Genomic DNA, 5,922 nt, shown 5'->3' with positions numbered 1-5,922 from the left:
CACTCAAGCCGAAGACCCCACCACCTTCCAAGGCTCGGGACCACGCCTGTGCCCAGGACCCGCTCATCCTCTCAAGCTCGGTAACACGCCCGAGCCCAAGCCTCGCCCCTCCTCCCAGGCTCGGGACCACACCCGAGCCCAGGATCTACCCCCGCTCCCCTTCACAGGCTCGGGACTACACCGAGCCCAAGACATGCCCCCACTCCCTTTCCCAGGCTCGAGACCACGTCCGAGCCCAGGACCAACCACCCCTCCCCTTCCTAGGCTTGGGACCACGCCCGAGCCTAGGACTCGCCCCCCCGCATCCCCTTCCCAGTCTCGAAACCACGCCTGAGCCCAAGACTCCCTCTCTTACATACCGAGCCCAGGACCCTTTCTTCCCAGGCTCGAGCCTAGGATTTCTAGGCTCGGGACCGCGCTCGAGGCTAGAATTTTCGAGCTCGAAACTATGCCTAAGCCCATGACTCTACCTACACTTCCTAGGCTCAAGACCACGCCCATGCCTAGGACGCCCCCTGTATCCCCTTCCTAGTCTCGAAACCACGCCCGAGCCCAAAAATCCCTCTCTTACATCCCGAGCCAAGGATCCTTTCTTCCCAGGATCGAAACCACACTCGAGCCTAGGATTTCCAAGCTCGAGACTACACTCGAGGCTAGAATTTTCAAGCTCGAGACTATGACTGAGCCCAGGACTCTCCCTACACTTCCTAGGCTCAAGACCACGCCCATGCCCAGGACCCTCCTTTCCCAGGCTCGGGACCAAGCCCAAGCCCAAGCCCAAGCCCAGGACCCTAAACCCACCCTACACCCCCAACCCTCAAACCATACCAACCAAATCAACCCAACTTACTACCCCCCCTACCCACCTATCTAACCCACTAACTTAATCCCAACCCGTCTAACCCTCAGCCTAGAGCTACGAAAATAATAAACCATATAGAAAGGTACTCACAGTTATTTACACTTCTGATGATTGCTCACAATGACATTCCATCCAGATTTAGCCTTGAAAGCAAACAATAAATGCAGAGTTAAAGCAAAAAAATTGGCACTAAAAGCACATAATCTCAAGTAATCTTAAAGATGGAAATAATAAAAGAATAAAAATGATTATACAAGAGAAGGAAGAAGAAGAATAAAATCAAGGAAACAAAGAACCATTAAGCACAAAAGAACTTCTCCACTTAATCCTCTAAATAGCATATATAAACAAGGATAGTCAAGAATCAGAACATTCATCCAGATGTGTATTTGCAAAATACAGATAAAGCAAATGATTTACTAGTAGCTTGAATAGTTAACAGATATTTTTGGATGTTATTAAGCTGTGAATCAAGAAAAAAAGACTTAAGAAAAACTCATTAAAAAGAAGGGCAGTCCGGTGCACTAAAGCTCTCGCTATGCGTGGAATTCGGGGAAGCCTGGACCACAAGGCTCTATAATACACAGCCTTACAATGCATTTCGGCAAGAGGATGTTTCCATGTTTCCTCCTGATCACATGCAACTTTACCAGTGACATTAACCAGAACTCATTGACAATTCAAAATTCCTAAATTAATGAAAAACACAGATCTGATCAAGGCAACATATCCCAGGTTGTTGACAGTCGACAAAGACGTTCAAAGATTCTTTTAAAAAAATTGGGAGAAAACAAAAGTTAGACAAATAGAATGTCTGAACATTCAACAACAACATACCAAGAATTCAAGTTCTATTTTTCTACAATATGAACTCATACTTGTCATCAACAAGCATTTGTACATTACCCAGCCGCTTCCTTGAGAGGTTAATAAGACTCCAAAGAGATTCTTTAATTGTAGAATAAGAATAATTGTAACACAGTGGGATGGAGCTAGGAAAAGCTAAAACTAACATCTCTGCAAGACTAAATGTAAGAAAAAGATAGGATGCTACAAATCATAGACCCTTTTTTTCTTTAAAATGGTAACTTTCAGTGTTTGTTATAGATTTCTTCTCAAAATGACACTAAATCCAGAAAAGATCACAGCAACTGCTCAAGAGCGTGGAACAGGAGAAAAGACTGACCCAAATGAATTCCTTAAGAGAGCAGAATCACTTTTCAAAAACATCAGAGCTTCTACGCAACCCCTAGCCCAAGCATGCAGGCAAAGCCGCACACACGTATCATATGCAAGCACGCAATGCCACGGACCCAATGCTCTGTATACGATAGAAAATCATCATGGATTATACTGGAAGACTAATACATTGTAAATTTGTTTATAGGTACCTGGCATGAAAAGTTGGAAGGCGAGCGGGATAAGAACCTGACGGCCCTCCACTTTCAGCAGCAGCAGCAGTGGTCCTAAAAACAGGTGTAAGCAGATATAAACTGAAATTCAGGAAGTATTATGCTTTCAAAGAGGAAAGGCATTAAGGCCCGCGTAAAAGATTTGGATTTTGGAACTAGTTCATGAACAAATGTCACAGGTGAGTGAGAGCCAGAATGATTTGGAACTTTGACCTGGTGGTTTATGCCAGAAGAAATGTTACTATTTGCCTTAGTTGAGAGACCACTATCTTCTTCCATAGATTGCACATTAACTGTTCTAGAGGCAGGGGTCCATTCATCAACTTCATTGATTCCAGCAGAAGAACTGCAAAATGGAGGCGCACTGGAAAAATCTTCATCAGAAGCGGCCTTCTTTTGTAAATTCCCAGGGGTCATATCCTAAGAGTGATTGAACTGGCTTCATAAGAGAGTGTCTACATTCTCTAGATGATATGAGTAACCACGTAGTACATGAGAAAAAATCCATTGCACAAGTAGCTCAATTTAAATTCAACTCGGAAACATTCTGCAAAGTGGAAAAGGAAACCGTAGCCATCAATAATAGTTAATCAGCCTTGGTGATCATTTTAGTACAGTCATATTATCATCACCTCTTGTTGAGGGAGGAATCAAACTATTCACATTTCTCAGTTTGAAAAGCGTGCTCTTTACTTATCTAGCAAAACCTGACAGTTGAAAATTTGAGAAAAAGAAGGATTACATATGTTGACTGGCGCATCATGTGAATGTGACCACCACCTTTTACATTGAAGGTGACCACCCACTTGTGCTGTAAGATTTTGAGATGGTTCAGGCTGCAATGAACAAAAGGAAGAGAAGTTGAAGAGCGAGGGATGTCTTAACCTTGGCACTCATGTGAGTCCCATGAAAGGAAAGAAATAGGAGAGCTTTTCAAGATATAGAGAAAAACATGTATATCTGAGGAATGGCCTATCATTCCTGGTTTCTTTTTGGTGCACCTACTAAATTCCTGTTCATACAGAATTCCTAGAAGACTGGGTGTCTTTCGCCAAACATAGACAATCATATTATGTCGTAGATTCTCCATGGTATACTGCTTGTACACATGATTTTTCCATTATTAATATAATTATCATCTTTATTAAGAAAAGGATTGAACACATTCTTGCATAAAATATTTGGATTTTTTGTCCCCACAATTTTTCATCTTCAAGATAATGTTCGAATGCAGAAAGCATTCATAACAACTAGTATAACATAATCAGTTCACCAGTAAATCTTAGTTTTACTAATTGAAAACTTTACAACATACCCAATATATTACCACAAGGTGGGGTTGATATGGGGATACTTAAGCTAGAACTTCGCAGGCTGGGAGTTGGTGCCCCTACCCCCTACCCCTATTGTACGCAGTCCATACCACTACCTCGGAATGAAGTAGAGAGGATATATCCGATAGACCCCCGGCTTAGGACAAAATTGTATAAAAAGACATCATAAAACAAAAAACAAAATGGAAGTCAATTGGAAACTTTGCAAATGAAAAACTCAGAACTACAATACCTAGTTGAGGAATTCTAAGTCATATACATGTGAAACAATTATTTTCTCAAATAGCTAATGATCCTTTTTTTTAGTACATCGTCAACAATTCCTTATCAGAAAAAAAAAAGAGAGTAAATAATCACATAATATCCTTTTTTTTTTCAATAACCATGGTGTCCTGGCCAATTTGCACGCATCTTGACTAAGTTCATGGGGTGCCTTCTACTAGTACAGGTACCCAGTGACTTTTTCCATAAAGGCCCGGACAGATGGGAAGAAAATCACTAAGTATTTTGTCTCCTGTGGGTTTGAAGCTAAGACCTCATGATTCTTAACCACTTCATTAAACATTAGGCCACACCCTTTATTGCTAAATAGTCACATAATCTCAAGTCGTGGAAGATAAAAATTAACATTTATAATTCTTAGAAATAGCAATGCACAGAATCTAAAGTAAGAGTGCAGATGAAAACATCACATAAGAGCACATTCAGACAACCTTTAGTGACAAGCATCGTATATTCCTTAAAGGATATCTTTGAATGACTGCTTCAAATTTGGTTAATAAGATCATAGCATAAATAAATGCAATCAAGTTCTAAAGCTAATTCCATTTTCAAAGAACACATTATTTAAACAATTGGAAACTCAATTCAAAACATAGCTACAGAAATTAATACCTTCTGAGTCTTGTTTCCACTCGAGAATTTCAAAGGCGGAGGAAGTCCAACATTACGCCCCCCAGTTCTTATGCTGACAATTGGATTAATTCTTGATCTTCCATGTAAAATAGAGCAAGGAACTTCCTTTTTCTGTTGCCCAGAACCCTGAATTTCAAGTTCAATTTTCAAATGAGAAACAAAAAATCAATAATCTATCGATTCGCAAATATCACATCATTTGCTCAATTTCAATTTCAACTTTCAAATGAAATGAAAGCAACAAAAAATCAAGAATCGGCCACTTCACAAACATCACATTTGCTCAATTTCAAAATCAAAAATCAAAATCACTCACACAACAGGACCAAAAAAAAAAAATATGACATCACAAAATTCAAAATTTCAAGATTGTGGGAAACCCCACATAGATAAAGACCCTAAAAAACAACCAAAAACAAGCCCATATGGAATCAGAAGATAAATATCATAAAAATTCAAATTTCAAGAATATGGAGAAACCTCATTTACATAAAAACCCTAAAAAAACAAAACCCATACACAATCAATAGATAAATTATCCGAAATGATTCCTCTCTAACCCACTTGAGAGTTGAGAGCGTTGTTGTTATCAAGGCCTCAGTGAACATCTGCTACCCAAATCACCTGTATGATTAAATAAAGAAGAAAAACCCATGCATCACGTTAACTAAAAGCAAAACAACAAAATACACAGAATGTAAGAAAATGTTGCAGTAAAAAATGAGGAAGAATAGTACTCCTATTAAACAAAAAAGTAATGAATACCCAGAAGAAGCAAAGCCAAAGATTGATCACTGCAAAAATAGAGTGTTACTTCATCATTTATTCGAAAAACGAAACCGGAGTCGAACGATGTAATGTGAAAGACAAGGAAAGACGAAAATGAAAATGGTGTAGGGGTTTGCTTTCGGGGGGGGGGGGGGGGGGGGGGGGGGGGGGGGAGAAAACAGTAGTAGTAACGTTGTAATGTACTCTTAACACTGTTTGGATGCTTATTTATATCTTTTGATTTAGTAAATGTAAAATTGGTATGTCGTCATTTTTGTACTTCATCTGCTTAATACTTTCAACCTCTATTTTTACTTATTCATTATACAAAAAAAAAAAAAAAATACTTAGTTAATAAATAATTATAATATTGTACTTCTTTTTTTTCTCTGCTGTTAAATAATTATAATAATATTATCTAATATATTTATGAAAGTATGGAATTTATTATATTATTTATTGTTTCTTAAAATATGTATCAAGTCAACTTATGCACAATTATTATTATTGTATGGAGGGTGTAGTATTTACTTTCAATATATTTTTATTAAATAAGGGTAGTTTAGTAACTAGAAAGAGATTATGAAGTAACTTGTTTCATATTGGCATAATACATAAATATATTCTTAAA

The 5,922-nt window shown here is 38.6% G+C and overlaps 1 protein-coding gene across 24 annotated transcripts in view; it reads right to left on the bottom strand.

Moving 5' to 3' along the window:
- The window catches only part of LOC107867384 (F-box/kelch-repeat protein At3g23880), a 14,944-nt gene extending 9,451 nt beyond the window's left edge, over positions 1–5,493 (bottom strand). For 7 of the 24 annotated variants that reach the window (XM_047411004.1, XM_047411001.1, XM_047411002.1 and 4 more), the window contains exons 1-7: positions 5,289–5,449; positions 5,043–5,147; positions 4,503–4,649; positions 3,017–3,110; positions 2,254–2,821; positions 2,049–2,183; positions 953–1,005 (exon numbers count right to left, since the gene is read on the bottom strand). The gene's annotated coding sequence lies outside the window, so the exon portion shown is untranslated. Of the gene's footprint in view, positions 1–952; positions 1,006–2,048; positions 2,184–2,253; positions 2,822–2,906; positions 3,111–4,502; positions 4,650–5,042; positions 5,148–5,288 lie in introns of all 24 variants that reach the window. The other 17 variants (XM_016713582.2, XM_047411000.1, XM_016713584.2 and 14 more) reach the window with 14 other exon arrangements.
- Between the last annotated feature and the right edge of the window lie 429 nt (positions 5,494–5,922).

This window comes from Capsicum annuum, chromosome 4, assembly GCF_002878395.1.
Source record: "Capsicum annuum cultivar UCD-10X-F1 chromosome 4, UCD10Xv1.1, whole genome shotgun sequence".
NCBI lineage: Eukaryota > Viridiplantae > Streptophyta > Magnoliopsida > Solanales > Solanaceae > Capsicum > Capsicum annuum.
The sequence above is the reverse complement of the archived record's forward strand: the minus strand, read 5'-3'. Positions and strand labels throughout refer to the sequence as shown.